The sequence below is a fragment of the Pan paniscus genome, chromosome 9, assembly GCF_029289425.2.
Source record: "Pan paniscus chromosome 9, NHGRI_mPanPan1-v2.0_pri, whole genome shotgun sequence".
Lineage (NCBI taxonomy): Eukaryota > Metazoa > Chordata > Mammalia > Primates > Hominidae > Pan > Pan paniscus.
This window is the reverse complement of record NC_073258.2, coordinates 120637829-120653951: the sequence shown is the minus strand read 5'-3', so window position 1 is coordinate 120653951 and position 16123 is coordinate 120637829. Positions and strand designations below refer to the sequence as shown.

The 16123-nt window shown below is 50.7% G+C and overlaps 1 long non-coding RNA gene across 2 annotated transcripts; it reads right to left on the bottom strand.

Annotated features, from left to right (window-relative positions):
• Positions 1 to 3497: 3497 nt before the first annotated feature.
• On the bottom strand, positions 3498 to 13168 carry LOC117975051 (uncharacterized). Of its 2 annotated transcripts, none has more exons than XR_010113406.1 (3): positions 12425 to 13168; positions 5718 to 6152; positions 3498 to 3768 (listed from the first exon to the last, which is right to left on the bottom strand). It is a non-coding gene; the product is annotated as an uncharacterized LOC117975051 (long non-coding RNA). The 2 variants fall into 2 exon arrangements; XR_010113407.1 differs by lacking the exon at positions 3498 to 3768 and having other exon boundaries at positions 4849 to 6152; positions 12425 to 12517; positions 12910 to 13168.
• Positions 13169 to 16123: the final 2955 nt, after the last annotated feature.

Genomic DNA, 16123 nt, shown 5'->3' with positions numbered 1-16123 from the left:
ACTTCTTTTCCCAGCCCTCTCAACCCCTCACCCGGCTGCTGCCTGTCACCTTCCATCCTCCATGCTGCAGAAATTATTTTTATAAACTCCTCCTTGACTGAAGTGCCACTTTAAAGAATTTAAAACACCACTGCTGTCTCCTAATGAGAAGGAGAAGAGACGCAGAGGCACTAAATTCTCTAGAGCTTTCCTGTAGCATTCTGATGTCGCCATCTCTGGAAATATTTCTCCTGCCACAACACACAACATATTGGCGGGGGAGCATCACTACGTATTTTAGAACCATCCCCTTGAGCACTTTGTAACCTTCCAGGATTTCTAAACTACACAATGTCGACACCTCAGACTTCAAAAGCTGAGGGTAGGCATGCACATTGGGACAGGATGCAGGGCTCTGATTTTAACCAGTGTTTGCCAGGTGCCCCCACGCACCCACCCCTCAGCTGGGCCCCGGGGAGGGAAGTAAAACCACACAGGACAAGGACATTGTTTCTGTCTCATCCCATCCTAGATGGGGTCCCTGATGTCCTGGTCCTCGGAAGGATGTCAGCTGCTCAGGTGCACAATGAGGGGAGTTCAACCTTGACTTCTGGAGCCAGCTGGACCCAGGCACCCTTAGCACCCTGCAGTTGCAATTCTACCATTTCCTATGCCAACCTGCCCTCATTGATCTAAGTTATTCTTTGTTTTCTGGACCTAATCCCCTGACTGCCTACTATTTGAAACCAGCTTCCCTGGCTGCACCCGACATCCCTCATCCTCATCCTCCCCTGGGGCTGCTTCTGCAGAGCCACCAGGCCATTGCCTGCTGAGCTGCAAGTATCATTTGCCATCTCAAACATCCACCACATGGCAGCCTCGCCACCTACGGAGCTCCTCCTTCCTCTCCAGATGCCCTGGGCATGGCAGTGGGGCTTCCAGATGCCCTGTCCAGCCTTTGGAGCCAGCCTCTGTAACTGGGTCCTTCCCTGCACCATACTGCCTGTCCCAGCTTCCTTATCCTCCCCACCAGCCTGTGTGGCTGATGCCCCATCCAGTTCACCTCCTAAAATGCTCTTTCATCTTTCACTTCCTCTGCATCCACACCAAGCCTGACTTCAGCCCGCCACCATCTATTGCTTGGATGAGAAAATAGCCCCTGATGCATCTCCCTGCTTCCAGCTCTGCCCTCTTGAATCCATTCTTCATAATGAAGCCAGAGGAGTTTTTCTAAAGCCACAGTCTGTCATGCCCTTCACCCTCTGGAGCATTTCATGGGTGCCTTTCCACAGCCTTCATGCCACTCAGGACCAGCTCTGCCCAACTGATGCTTTATGACTCCTCCCTGCACCACACCAGGAGACTGAGCAGGTGCCGTTCCCCCGCCTGGTGACCTCTTTCATCTCCAGAATCTGAGTACTGAGTTCAAATCCTAATGCAGCTCATTACTAACAGTGTGAGCTTATCATTAGGGGAGGTTAATCCGTACCTGTTTCACCAGAAGAGGTTAATTGAGATGTGAAGTCTGAAGTTAATAATAATAGTAACAATTATGATAATAATGATAGCTAATATTTAGATTGTGTTGATTAAATAGGCAAAATATTTATCCTCTCAAAGCCTCAGTTTTTCATCTGTAGAATAGGGATAGTGGGGTTGATTTGAGGCTTAAATGAAATAATGCATATAAAGCCTTTACTATGTGCCTGGCATTGGCAAGTGTTCTATAAAAGTGAGCTGTTGTTATCATTGTGCTGATCCAAATACCTGGAATTCTAGTCTGGCTCTCACCACTGTCCCATTGCCTTGACCCTTGACCCTTTCCTTACCTCACCTGCCTGGATGACTCTCATTCATCTTTTAGATGTCACTTCCACCTTGAAGTCCTCCTGGACTCCTTCTGTCTATGTTAGGCACCACTTCCCTGGATCCCTGCTCTGAGTGCTGTTGTAGAATGCACCTCTCACACTGAATCTTGATGGCGGTTTGCTGGTCTACTTGCCCTGCAGCCTGTAAGCCCTTGAGAACGGGGTCTACATCTTCCTGGTGTGGTCATCTCATACCTGGGGTAACACCTGGTACTCAGCAGGTGAGAAGGAAACATTCAGTGCAGGAACCAATGAAGGCCAGGTGGCCTCCGCACACTTGCTCCTTAGGGCAGGATCTTCTCTGTCCTTGAGGACTTCAAAGGCAAGAATAATAAGCATCAAACAATGGTGAATGGTACAAGATGGTGCATGTATGCTTTACAGAATTAACAGGACAGACAATCAGCCTGCCTGCTCAGAGAAGGGAGCTATCACTGTTGGCATATTGAATATTGTTTGAAAGAAATGGGCCATCGACTAGGATGTGGAAATTGCTTTTGTCATACAGAAAGTTTCATTGCAATGGTACTTGTGTTAGCAGGATGTGACTTGTAATACTGAACACTTATAGGACCTTTGTGATTCCCAAGCACTTACCATACATTTGTGAAATGCACAGTATTAAAAAATTCCAATTGTTAGGAGATTGGCAGCTCCAATTTCCTGCAGCAGGTCTTCAATTTTTCCTTGATCACAATCCTCCACTGTGGCCTGGTGTTTCTCCTTCATGGCTCCTCTGAAGTGGGCATGGGTCTCTGGCCAGGAAGAACAGTGCCTCCTGGGACACAGGCATGCCCACCTGCCCTGGAGCCATGACTCTGTCTTTTCTCAGGACTGGAAAGGCTGGTGCATCTCAACATAGACTCTGGGGAAAGGTACCATTTTCTGTCTGGCAGCTCCTCCTCTGCTTGCTAGGGGATAGCACCATGTTTCAAAGCCAGGCCACTTCTATCTCTTTCTCCTGTAGAAGGGAACATGACAGACATGTTTCAGCATTCTTGCTGGGGACTTCAGGACACCCAAAGGAAACCAAGTCATACTCCAGATGATCTGTCCCTGTGCACCCAACCCCAAAATGTACTATCTCTGTTTGGTGTGATCTGCCATATGCTGCAGCCCAGTAGCCAGGGCTTCTTGTGGCTGTAGCCACCTGCCTAGCTCAGTTCCCATCTCTTGCCACAGAGAGCAGCCCCTCTTTCCCCACAGCCTGTATTCCACCCATCATAGGACAGTGCCTAGTGCATAGCAAGCACCATCTAAGCATTAGCTGTCATCATCGTCATCATTATCTTCTTCTTCTTCTTCAAAATCCAGATCTAGGCCGGGTGTGTTGGCTCACGCCTGTAATCCCAGCACTTTCGGAGGCCAAGGCAGGCAGATCATGAGGTCAGGAGTTCGAGACCAGCCTGACCAACATGGTGAAACCCTGTCTCTACTAAAAATACAAAAATTAGCTGGGCGTGGTGGCATACGCCTGTAATCCCAGCTACTCAGGAGGCTGAGGCAGGAGAATTGCTTGAACCCAGGAGGCAGAGGTTGCAGTGAACTGAGATCGTGCCACTGGACTCCAGCCTGGGCGAGAGAGTGAGACTCCATCTCAAAAAGCAAACAAACAAAGAAACCCCCCAAAATCCAGATCTAAGTTTACCTCTTAGGTTTCTGGTTAACTGTACCTAATGATAATGGATTTTTCTCATTGGAATTTTCAGTTTACAAAGCACTTTCACATCCATTCTCTTACTGCAGGCTCGCAGCACATCTGGGAAGTTGATCAGCTGCTGCAGGGCGTGCCACCTCCATTTTTCTGATGGTGAAGAATTTCTGAAAGGTCTAGAGCTTTGGCTCATGGTGTGTGGGTCAGAGTCAGGAACTGTGCTGATCCCAGGCTCAAAGCCTGGACGCCTGTGATGCACACATACTTCTTAGATCATGTAAGAAAGAAATTTTATCTCAGGACCCAGTACACACACTCACCCCACAAAAAGCTGAAACAAAGTTTTATAACATAATACTTTCCTTACTGCATGCAATGTGCACTGCCTTCTTCCTACTCCCCTCCCTTCTCCTCCCCTCCTCTCCTGTCCCCTCCCTTCTCCTCCCCTCCTCTCCTGTCTCCTCCCCTCCCTTCCTCTCTCCTCCTCTCCCCTCCCCTCCCCCTCAGCCCCTCTGCTCCCTTCCTCTTCCCTCCACTCCCCTCCCCTCCTTCTATTCTCTCCCCATTAACAGGGCATGACTTTTCACTGCATATCTGGGACTCTTCCTACCCCATTCTCCCAACCCCCAGGTCTGCTTCTCACCTGATATTTCTTCTCACCCGCTTCCTCAACCTGGATTCACTACTTTGCACTTGCCTGTATGTTGCTTGGCAAGCATCTTAAAGCCCAGCGTGTGTCACTCCCAATATAGGTCATGAACTGGGCGAGGGTGGGGACTGTTTTCATGCTGCTTCTGTAGCCCCTCATGATGTCTGAGACATGTGGGAGTCCCCCGCCTGGACTCCGTGGACAGGTCTGGCAGCCCCAGTACATCCTAGTCTGGTGGCCCTAGCACATCCCAGCCTCTCCTTACTCCTCAGTGTGCTCCGCCCTCAGATCAGCCCTGCCTCTCCCGCTCTCCTCCAGGGCTCTCTGAAGGACATTAGCTGGACTCCTGACAGGTGTGTATCTCTGTGATTAATATAGACCCCTTTCAAACCTGGGAACCTGACACCTGCCAACTATTTATTGGGCCGAAAGTATTGGAAATGCAGCATCTAGAGATGGCAGGACTCGGGCCTGGCCAGAGAAGGAGAGGAAGGGCATGGTAAGGAGGTGGGGGAATGGGAGGCTGGGGCTGGCAGCTCAGCTTCAGGGGAAGTATCCTGGTGCAACAGATGTGAGCTCTGCAAGGGACATTCACCACAATGATGCTCACCCTGGTAGAGCAAACACTGGGAAGTCTCAGTGTTGGCCCCCAGAGAAACCCTCACACCCACCACTTTCTCCAGTGAATCTGCCCAGAGGCCACAGGGCCAGTGCCTCTCATCTGGGCAGGATTACTGAGGTTCTTTCAGAATATTGTTTTACCTTCATCATGGCCTGGAGAGGGAGGTATTAGTACCCTCCTTGCCCAGACAGAGAAACTGAGGTTATTCAGTGATATCAAGAAGATTGTAAAGACCAGAGGTCCTTGCCTTTCCCCCGACGACCACATCCGCTTAGAGCACTGGTTCTCGAGCTGGGAAGATGCCAATAACTCTGATGCTTGGGTCCCACCCCAGACGCTCTGCTTTAATGGATTTGGGTGTGGCCTGGGCCCAGCCCTGTCATAGGTAAGCATCACTAATGCACAGCCAAGGTTGAGAGTGACTGATTTAGATGCTATTAGGAGTGTGTGTGTGTGTGTATAAAAGTACCTTCCAGATTGACATGGGCAGAGGGGTAGGAAGGAGATCCCAGGGTGGGAGAAGATGGTACAGGGGTCATGCCACCGTGGGGGTGGGGTTTGCTAAGAAGCTAGACAACACACTCCCAGACTGTCTTTGGAATGTCATTGGCATTTCTGTGACCTCTATCATGTCCCAGTGAGTCATAGGTCACAATCTGTGCAGGAGAATATTGCATCAGATGGTTAGTATCCATATTAGCATCTTAGCACCCTTCTCCCTGGAAATTCATAAAGACAGTAAGCTCCGTGACGTCAGAGAATCTGTCTTTCTTGGTCATTGTTAGCCTTGGGAGTCTGAAGTGTGGTGGCAGCTCTGGAAGTGCCAGTGGAATGTTGAGTGGATGAAACCCAATAGCTGAAGAACTTGCTTAGCCCTGTGTTACAGACAGGGACACGGATCTGGAGAGGGGAGAGTCATAAAGTAATGATAGTAATAATCGTTACCATTTACGGAGTAATTCACATGGGTCAGGCACAATATGAGGCGCTAAACCTTTGTTAACTCTAATCTTCCAACAGCCCTGTGCATAGGCATCATGAGCTCCCATTTTGCAGATGAGAAAACTGAGGCTCAGGGAAGTCAAAATTCTGCCAGGTTACATAGCAAGTCAGTGATCAGTCTACACTGTCCCATGCTGCCCTAGAGCTATAGCAAGCTGGAAACCCAGAGGGTTCTGGCTCTCCTCCTCCTTCGCACTCAGGCACGCTGGCTACCAGATGAGTTTACATTCTCTTTTTTCCCCTCTTCACCGGCTTTTGGATGATTAATAAATTTCAAAGCAAATCATGCAGGGATCAGCACAGACTTCTCATTTCTATCAACAGTTGTCTTCTCCGAGAAACAGTGGAGAATGGTCTCCGGGGAGGCAGCCACCTGGACTGGAGGAATAAAGGGAAAGTCTATTACCGAGAAGAACTTGCACTTGGCCCCATGGGGATGGGCTGCTTCTGACCTCAGCATCCTTTTTCATCTCTAATTTCTGTGATTCTGGGATTCAACATAAACCTCATTCCTCATGCAGCGCCCCGAGTGGCAGTGGAGTTGAACTTTCGTTAAAGAATGTCAAGGTGTTCCATCACGCCCGCGGTGAATAGGAAGAAGGGTGAAACGGCTGATCTCTGAATTGCTGCTCTCCCAGTTGCAGGGGCTAAAGACAGATATGCAGCTGGGTCTTGCTCGCCATCCCAGCCACTCACAGCCAGAGGTTAGGTCTGGCCCTCTCTTGGCCACACAGAGCATCGGCTGACCTGGCCCAGGTGCCAGGGGAGGAGCTGACCATCAAGCAGAGGGCCCCTGCTCTCAGAAACTCTGTTTTTTGCTCCCTGCTTTCTCTAGGTGCCCGCTTTTTCTTAGGCTCTGACTCATTTCTCATAGGTCAAAGGCTAATGGATCCAGATTCAGAGTGGGATTCAAATGAATTTCGCAGATAGGGGGAAGCTGATGGAGCTGGATTTAGGTTGGATTCAGGGCTGCGTGGCCGGAGTGTGGCATTTCTGTAATCTGGGACCCCAATGGGGCTGACTAGTCAAGCTTCTAAGCTGGGCCAGGAGGCGGTGCTGGGCCTGCTGACCCAGCAGGAGGGCTCCTGACTTGAGTTCAAGGCTGGTCATGACTTTGGTGACCCTGGGGAAATGACTCAGCCCCTCTGATCCTCAGTTTAATTACCCATAAAGTGGACGCCATAATAATAACCACCTCATCTAATTAACATGGGAACCACCCAGCACTAGGTGTGTGACAGCATTTTGCCAAGTGAAAAATACTACACAAATGTTAGTTTGGCCTTGTGCTTTTAAAATGCCTCCCTGATTAAGAAAAAAAAAATTCCTTCTCCTAAAGCCTGAGGCAAACACATTCCCCACGTAGGGTTCCTTCTACTTTTGCCATGACCTTCGTCCACTGTGTGTTCAGGCAGTGTGGGGCACCAGAGAGGCTGTGGCTGAAGTTCTCAGATCGTCACATCCTGTGACCTTGAGTCATGCCCTTTATCCTGGTAGACGAGACAGGAGCCATCTGAGAAGTTCTGAAAGAAAGGAGGATCCACAGCAGGGAGCTATGGGGTCCCAACCCCTGCTTAGCCCATGACCCAGTCCAGCAGAGGTCCTAGCTCAAAGGTTAGCACCCTGCCGGCTGCAGGTCCAGGACAGAAGGCCGTCTCCAGCAAGGTAATTCCTGGACCTTGTGCATCTCTTCGAGTACATCTCACTCATGAGGTTATACCTGGGCCATTGCCTTTTGAGGGGCCCCAACAGGTCTGAATGGATCCTGATGGGCAAGTGGCCAAGGGCATCTGAGTAGAGGGGCGGGGATTCAGCTGACTTGAGAAACTTGCTCTCTTTGCTCTATTCCTAGGTGCCAGCTACATACCCGTACCAGGCTGGGCTCTTGGGTGAAAGGATGCCCTGGACCTTAGGCCCAATCCTGGGCCCTCCTGGCTGGGTTTCCTCCCATAAGTGGCCTACTTCGTGGCAGCTCCTGAGAAACACTGGAAGAGGTGCAAGTGTGGTGTGAAACGCTGAGCTATGAATGACTCCAGAGGCTGCAATTAGCTGGTTCTCAGCTGCTGTATTTTTAGACACAAATATTGTCACCAGACGCTTTGCAGCCACCGAGAAGCCTACTCCTCTCAGGAGGCCCCTCTTCTTTGGCAGGCAGGAACTTCCTCTTCTCAGGTAGAGCTGGGATTCCAGAACTACCTGGGCCTTGGAGCAGGTGCTCCCTCTTTAGCACTGGAAAACTCAAGGGAGGCTGAGGAGGGGCATGGGGCTGGGAACCTGGGTACTGGCTGGCATGTCTGGCCCTCCCACAGCCTCACTTGGTGACTGGAGATTCCTGAAGCCCAGAAACAGCGCAGATGAGCTCCTTTCTCCTTGTGCCTTTATGCCTATCATGTGAGTGAACCGAGAAAGGGCACGCCTAGAGGGAGAATTCTAGGTGGTGTGTTCATCTCTTAGGCACAGAGTGATATTTCATGAGGCAGAGAAGCAGAAGAGTCTTTGATGATCCATTGACTCTATTGCCTAACTTTGCAGATGGGAAAATTCAGGCTGAGAGAGCACTGGCTTGTCTAAAGTTTTGCAGCTAGTCATGGAGCAACCAGGAAACAAACTCAGGGCCTTGTGTGAAGGGCCTGTTTTCCTGGCACTCTGGATCATTCCAGCGGGGGAATAGAGTGGCCCTGTAGTCACGCCAGGCTCAGGGCATTCTGGAGCTTCTTCAGGTCTAGAGAGATGTCCAGCTTCATAGAGATTTATGCAAGTGTTCTGGTTTTCGACTGCTGCATAATCTCTCTGCCCCCGACCCCCTCCAAACAAACAAATAAACACTAAGTGGCTTAAAGCAACAATTTACTATTATCTTCCATAGCTCTGTGTGTTGACTAGGCTCAGCTGCGTGGTTTTCACTGGGGTCCTCATACAGTTACAGTCACAGAAGCTGGATGGGACAGGACATCCATGATGGTTTCTTTGCTCATGGGTCTGGTGCCTCAGTTAGGGTGGCAGGAATAACTGGAGACTAGCTGGGCTTCTCCCTCAGTCTATGCAGCTTCTCCACATAGCTAGCTGGGCATCCTAACAACACGGCGGTCTCAGGGCAGTTATGCTCCTTACATGCTGGTTGGCTTCCCCCAGAGTGAGCCCTCCACGAGGTCTAGAAAGACTCTCCAAGGCTGCTTGTAACTCAGCTTCAAAAGTCACACAGCATCACTTCCACCACCATCCAATGGCCAAAAGCTAATTATGGGGCTAGCTCAGATTCATGGAAAGGGCAGCACACAAGGGCATGGTTACTGGATGGCATTTTTGGAGATGGCTACTGCAATTAAAAACACACAACCTAAAATAAATAAAGAGGTGAGTGAGCCATTTGTATCACCATGTCAATAGTTTTCTACATAACTTGACTCTCCAAATTAATGCATTGTCCAGTGCCTTCCTCCTCCTACTCCTAACCCCTCACTGTCCACACCTAAAGCCATATATCTCCTTCTGCTATTCCCCTTTGCCACCTCATTTGGCTTTTTGGAAAGAGAATGGACTTTGAGGTGAGACAGCCACACATTTGAATCTTGCTGCCATTACTAGCTGTATGAACTTGAACAGTTCAAGCCTAAGTTTATCCATCTTAAAAGTGGAAAGAATTATAATGGTAACCATCTTATCTCTGTACAAAGCCATTGAGGTGATGACAGATGCTTACACATGGGTACCCTTCTGGCACAGAGAAGTCCATCTGAGTGCACCCAGCCTTTATTGGTGCCTCTTGGAGAATCCAGCACTTGGAGGCAGCAAATTCACAGAGAGGCCACTCCCAGATATGCCCCCAGATCTTTCCTGATTCACACCACACTGAGCCTGTGTCTCCACCTGCTATTCTCTGCTCCTGCCACAAACAGCAGCCTGAAGAAATAGGGAAAAATTCAGTCTCTCAGCTGGTTGTTTGCTTCACTTGATGCTGACCACCTGGCTTGACCGATTTCTCCCCCTCTGAAGGTCAGGATATCTGAGAACTGCATTAGGCTCAGCTTGAGTAAATGTCATTCGTTTTAGAACTATTGCCTGATTTCCTTTAACTCAAAGGGATCTGGAGTTGGTGTTAGAAAGCCTGGTTTGCGTCCTAGCTCTGCGTGCTATATGACCCTGGCCAAATCTTTGAGCTCAGCTTCCTCATCTGAGAGATGGGGATGCTAATGTTTCTTTATTTCTGATAAAATGAGATCAGGCATTTTTTAAATTTAAATCTACCTTTTTAATGGACAAATAATTGTATCTATTTATGAAATAATGCATTTGAGAGCACCTTGTGGACTGCAGAGGGCTATATGAACACAAGGGATGTTTTATGATTGAAATGACTGTTTAGGCCCAACATGGAGAGGCAGGGAGGGAGGAGAGGGGTGGGGGAGAGACAAGAGAGAGAGAGAGGGGTGGGGAAGAGACGAGAGAGAGAGGGGTGGGGAAGAGACGAGAGAGAGAGGGGTGGGGTAGAGACGAGGGAGGAGAGAGAGGGGTGGGGGACAGACGAGAGAGAGAGGGGTGGGGTAGAGACGAGAGAGAGGGGGGTGGGGGAGAGATGAGAGAGAGGGGGGTGGGGAAGAGATGAGAGAGAGAGAGGGATGAGGGAGAGAGGAGAGAGAGAGGGAGGGGTAGGGGAGAGATGAGAGAGAGAGAGAGGGGTGGGGAAGAGATGAGAGACAGAGAGGGGTGGGGTAGAGATGAGAGAGAGAGAGGGGTGGGGGAGAGATGAGAGAGAGAGGGGGGTGGGGAAGAGATGAGAGAGAGAGGGATGAGGGAGAGAGGAGAGAGAGAGGGAGGGGTAGGGGAGAGATGAGAGAGAGAGAGGGGTGGGGAAGAGATGAGAGAGAGAGGGGTGGGGTAGAGACGAGAGAGAGGGGGGTGGGGGAGAGATGAGAGAGAGGGGGGTGGGGAAGAGATGAGAGAGAGAGAGGGGTGGGGGAGAGACAAGAGAGAGAGAGGGGTGGGGAAGAGATGAGAGAGAGAGGGGGGTGGGGGAGAGATGAGAGAGAGGGGGGTGGGGAAGAGATGAGAGAGAGAGGGGTGGGGGAGAGATGAGAGAGAGAGGGGGGTGGGGAAGAGATGAGAGAGAGAGAGGGGTGGGGGAGAGACGAGAGAGAGAGGGGTGGGGGAGAGATGAGAGAGAGAGGGGGGTGGGGAAGAGATGAGAGAGAGAGGGGTAGGGGAGAGACAAGAGAGAGAGAGAGGGGTGGGGGAGAGATGAGAGAGAGAGGGGTGGGGGAGAGACGAGAGAGAGAGGGGTGGGGTAGAGATGAGAGAGAGGGAGGTGGGGGAGAGATGAGAGAGAGAGGGGTGGGGGAGAGACAAGAGAGAGAGAGGGGTGGGGTAGAGACGAGAGAGAGGGGGGTGGGGGAGAGATGAGAGAGAGGGGGGTGGGGAAGAGATGAGAGAGAGAGAGGGATGAGGGAGAGAGGAGAGAGAGAGGGAGGGGTAGGGGAGAGATGAGAGAGAGAGAGGGGTGGGGAAGAGACAAGAGAGAGAGGGGTGGGGTAGAGACGAGAGAGAGGGGGGTGGGGGAGAGATGAGAGAGAGGGGGATGGGGAAGAGATGAGAGAGAGAGAGGGGTGGGGGAGAGACGAGAGAGAGAGGGGTGGGGAAGAGATGAGAGAGAGAGGGGGTGGGGAAGAGATGAGAGAGAGAGGGGTGGGGGAGAGACAAGAGAGAGAGAGGGGTGGGGGAGAGATGAGAGAGAGAGGGGGGTGGGGAAGAGATGAGAGAGAGAGAGGGGTGGGGGAGAGACGAGAGAGAGAGGGGTGGGGGAGAGATGAGAGAGAGAGGGGGGTGGGGAAGAGATGAGAGAGAGAGAGGGGTGGGGGAGAGACGAGAGAGAGAGGGGTGGGGTAGAGACGAGAGAGAGGGGGGTGGGGGAGAGATGAGAGAGAGAGGGGTGGGGGAGAGACGAGAGAGAGAGGGGTGGGGTAGAGACGAGAGAGAGGGGGGTGGGGGAGAGATGAGAGAGAGGGGGGTGGGGAAGAGATGAGAGAGAGAGGGATGAGGGAGAGAGGAGAGAGAGAGGGAGGGGTAGGGGAGAGATGAGAGACAGAGAGGGGTGGGGGAGAGACAAGAGAGAGAGAGGGGTGGGGGAGAGACGAGAGAGAGAGGGGTGGGGGAGAGATGAGAGAGAGAGGGGGTGGGGAAGAGATGAGAGAGAGAGGGGTGGGGGAGAGACAAGAGAGAGAGAGGGGTGGGGGAGAGATGAGAGAGAGAGGGGGGTGGGGAAGAGATGAGAGAGAGAGGGGTGGGGGAGAGACGAGAGAGAGAGGGTTGGGGGAGAGATGAGAGAGAGAGGGGTGGGGGAGAGATGAGAGAGGGGGGTGGGGAAGAGATGAAAGAGAGAGAGGGGTGGGGGAGAGACAAGAGAGAGAAATCTTCACAGTAACCCTATAAAATAGGTTACTAAGATTATTCCCACTTTAATTAAGAAAACTGAGCCTCAAAGGCATGAAATCACTTCTCCAAGTTCACACAGCTAATGGTAGAGCTGAGATTTGAACCTGGTCAGATGAGCTAGAATCCAGTCTGCAGTCACCGAGTGTCCACCTGTCTTGCCAGGCACTGTTGGCCCCTGCAACAAAAGATGAGGAAGACCCAGTCTTTGTTCCTAGGCAACTTACCATCCGGGAAGAGGATTCCAGCTGGAATGCATGTCTTGGACTTGTTATTAGAGACAATTTGGCCTCCAGGTGAATTTTCTTGTCAGTGACCCACTGAAACGAGAAGTCATCAATAAAGAAAAATAGACATTACCGACTTGACCAAAGCATACCATTTTTAAATGTATCCATCCACAAAATTACATTTTTTGGAAGATAGCCCGTGTTTGCTAAACATCTGAGAATTGAAAAAAAAAAAAACTACCCATGGCACAGAAGAAAAATAATACAAATGTGTTTGCAGTGCTTTATGGCTTAAAAAATGACTTCATCAATTCTCACTGAGTTTCATATTAAACAGGCGAGGGAAGCAGAACCGTCTTTGTGTGATGTGCACGCCGGGTGGTGGATGCTTCCTCTCTGCCATTTCTAGACCTTCTTGGGTCCCCTCTCTGCACCTGGAGCCCACCACTTTCCTCCTTTTCCACCCTTGTTGACCAACACACCTGCTGTCTTTAGCCAACAGAGCACAAATCACATTTTGCACATTTCAACCTTGTTGCTTAGACCATGGAAACAGTGGGGACAAAGGACAGCTCTCATGGGAACTGTGGTGGCTGTGCATTGAGCCCTCGCCACTTACCAAGCATTGTGCTTTGTGCTAGATAACCATGACTTCATTTGATCCACAATCAGTGCTATTATTATTCCCATTTTCAGAAGTGGAAATAGAGGTGGCAAAGCTCAAATAACTTGCCAAACCTACATGGCCAATAAATGGCGACACCAGAATTCAAATCCAAGCCTGATACCATAGCCCATGCCCATAACAATTATGTTACACTGTCTCTGCTCAGAAGAAGGCACAATGAAACTATTCTAGAAAGTATCAGTACCTTTGTCTTGGGGACCTATGATGTGGAGTAACTTCATTAATTCAGTCACTCATCTTTTCATCTATTGGTTCATGAATGCATGTATTTATACGTACAACATACATTAATTCTCCATCTGGGGTATATTTCTGCATGGTGGTTGAAAGTGTGGGCTCTTGAGTCAGATCGCAAGCATTCAAATCCCAGCTCTCCCACTTACTAGCTGTAGGACTTTAAGCAAGTTCCTTAATCATTTTGTGCCTTAGTTTGTTTGTAAAATGTAGTAATAGTAGTTACCTTGCCGGGTTGCTGAATGGATTAAATAATACAAATCAAACACTTGAAACAGTTTGGGGCACGTGGTCATTATGCCAAAAATGTTAGCTACCATTATTATCACCTGTAGTAGGCACTGTGTTAGGTGCTGTGGTAAAAACTATGGCACGAGAGTGAGAAATGGCTCTATTCTATGGGTAATAGGGGGGTCACCGAAAGTATTGATGGGATTTTGTTTTAGGAATTTTACTTTTAATCTGGCAGCAGAATAAGTTGGATCAAAGATGGGAGACTGGCCAAGAGGCTGCAGTAACAGTGTCATCATTCCAGGCTCAACTGTGATGGTAGCAGAGACAGCTGCAAAAAGCATTCTGAAAGAGGATGCGGCAACTGGCTGGACTGGGGTTGCCACACGGGGAGAGTGATGACCTAGAAAAGTGAGGTTTCTAGCCTGGAGGAATTGGAGAACTTAGAGCCACCAAGACAAACAGAGAACAGAGGAGGAGAGGCCACCAGGAAGGAAGATGTCAACCAAGTCTCCACTTCTGCTGCACTGGGAAGGGGAAGCCGCCCTTGTCTGCTTGAGCCTTTGGACTGTTGTCAGGAGCCTTGGCCTCTTGGGAACTGGCCAAAGACAACTGTGCTCACAGGGTCTGGACCATGAGGCTTGAGGCCCCCAAGAATCCCCAGGACAGGCCCAGTTTGAAATTTGGCTTTCCCACAGTGAACCGTGGGCTTCATCTACATAAGCCATTGTCATTCTTAGCTCCATACTGCCCCGTCTGCTGTCATGTTTATGGGGCCAGATGCCAAAAAAGGAAAACCATTATTGAGACCCCTACCTGCCCACTGGGGTGAAAGGCCCGTTTCATCCCTGAGGAAGTACAGGGGCCAGGGCCAGGAAGTTCCTGTGGGTGTGGCCCACATCTCCACCCACATTGTGCCCCAAACAGGGAAGGCTCTTGCCCTTCTGGGAGAGGCACTTGCAGTGAGTGGTGCTGAAGACGGAGCCCTTGAAGGGCCAAGGATGGAAACTTCAGGTCCAGTGTGGCAGATGGTAAAGCGAGGACAATGGGAAGAACATAGCCCCAGGTTATTGGACCCCAGCGTGGTGAGCGGCACCCTGGCTAGCTCTCAGAATGGCCCCTCTGCTTTCCTTATAGACCCAATCCCCAGCACAGCACCTGGCACTTAGTATGTGCTCAGTAAGCCTACTGAATGAATGAGTGAGCAAACGCCAGGTTACCAAGCTCTTTCCACTTGGGGTAGGACAAGGGGAGGTGAGGGTGGGTGGGAAGCCTGACTGCACACCCTGCCCTGGTGGGGGAGCGGGTGTGAGAAGTAGCTGAGCTGTCATCGACTGGCTGCCTATTCATGAGCAGAAAGCAGAGCTGCCATCCTGGGGGGCCTGAGAGGGTTGGGGATGCAGGCGCAGCATCCACCATGTCAAGGGCAGCTGGGGTGGGAGGATTTCCAGGCTGCCTGCCAAGGAAAACCAGCCTGCTGGCCAGCGTGGCTCCCAGGCAGAGGTTGCAGACCCTGGGATAGATGGCAGTGTAGGAGATGCAAATATATGCAAATGATGGCACAACCATTTTCTGGGTTCCCAGAGAGAGGATATTAACATCCATCACTGGACAGCTGGCCTCTGGCAGCAAGGATCCCAGTCATTACCCCACCATCCTGTGGCAAATGCCCCCAAACCTCTCTAAAATCATGCTGGCTTTGGGTCTCCCTTTGGGCCAGCTGGAGACAGAAGGATAGAGCAGCCACTGAATCACAAATGCTCTGTGTTGTTTTATTCATGCCACTGTGGTCTGGGATGAGACCGTGACCTTAGATTGGGGTCTGGAGTGTGAGCTCCAGGTCCCTCCCTGAGGATAGGTGGAAGCTGGGGAGGAGGCGGTACAGCTGGAGAGCTCTAGTCAGGCCCCTCCTGCAGGAGAAGGCAGGCAGCTGGGGCTCCTCAGCCTCAGGGAGACCCATTTCACCCTGAAGCCAAAGAGGAGGTGAGCTAGAGGTCAGAACAAGGACCCTGCACTGCCACGGACCAGAAAAGGTGATGAGAAATGGCCTTAGTTGAGGAGTCTGAGCAGAGGACAAGGATCTCTGATGGTGGAGGAAGAGACAGAGGCTGAAGACAGTGAAGAGAGTCTGCAGCGAGACCAGCTATGTAGAGAGCAGTTGGGCCAGGATGCCCTCACATACAGTCCCTCCCTCATTCATTCATTCCACAAAGGGCATCTCTGTGGCAGGCTCTGTACTTGCCCCTGAGCAAGTAGCAGCAGACAGGGCACAGCCCCTCATCTCATGGACATGAAGTCTAGTGGAGAGAATGGATGTTAGGCAAATCATTACGAGTTCACTGGGTAACTGAAGCATAAAGGCAGGAGAACAAGGCATGTCTGATATAGTCTAGGGCAGCGAGGAAGGCCTTCTGGATAACCCAATGCTTAAGTCAAGACCTGACAGATAAATAGGAGTTACAGAGTTACTAAATGGGAGGCTGGGGGTGGCGGTAGAGTGGAGAGGCCATTCCAGGTAGAAGGACTAATACGTGCAAAGGTCC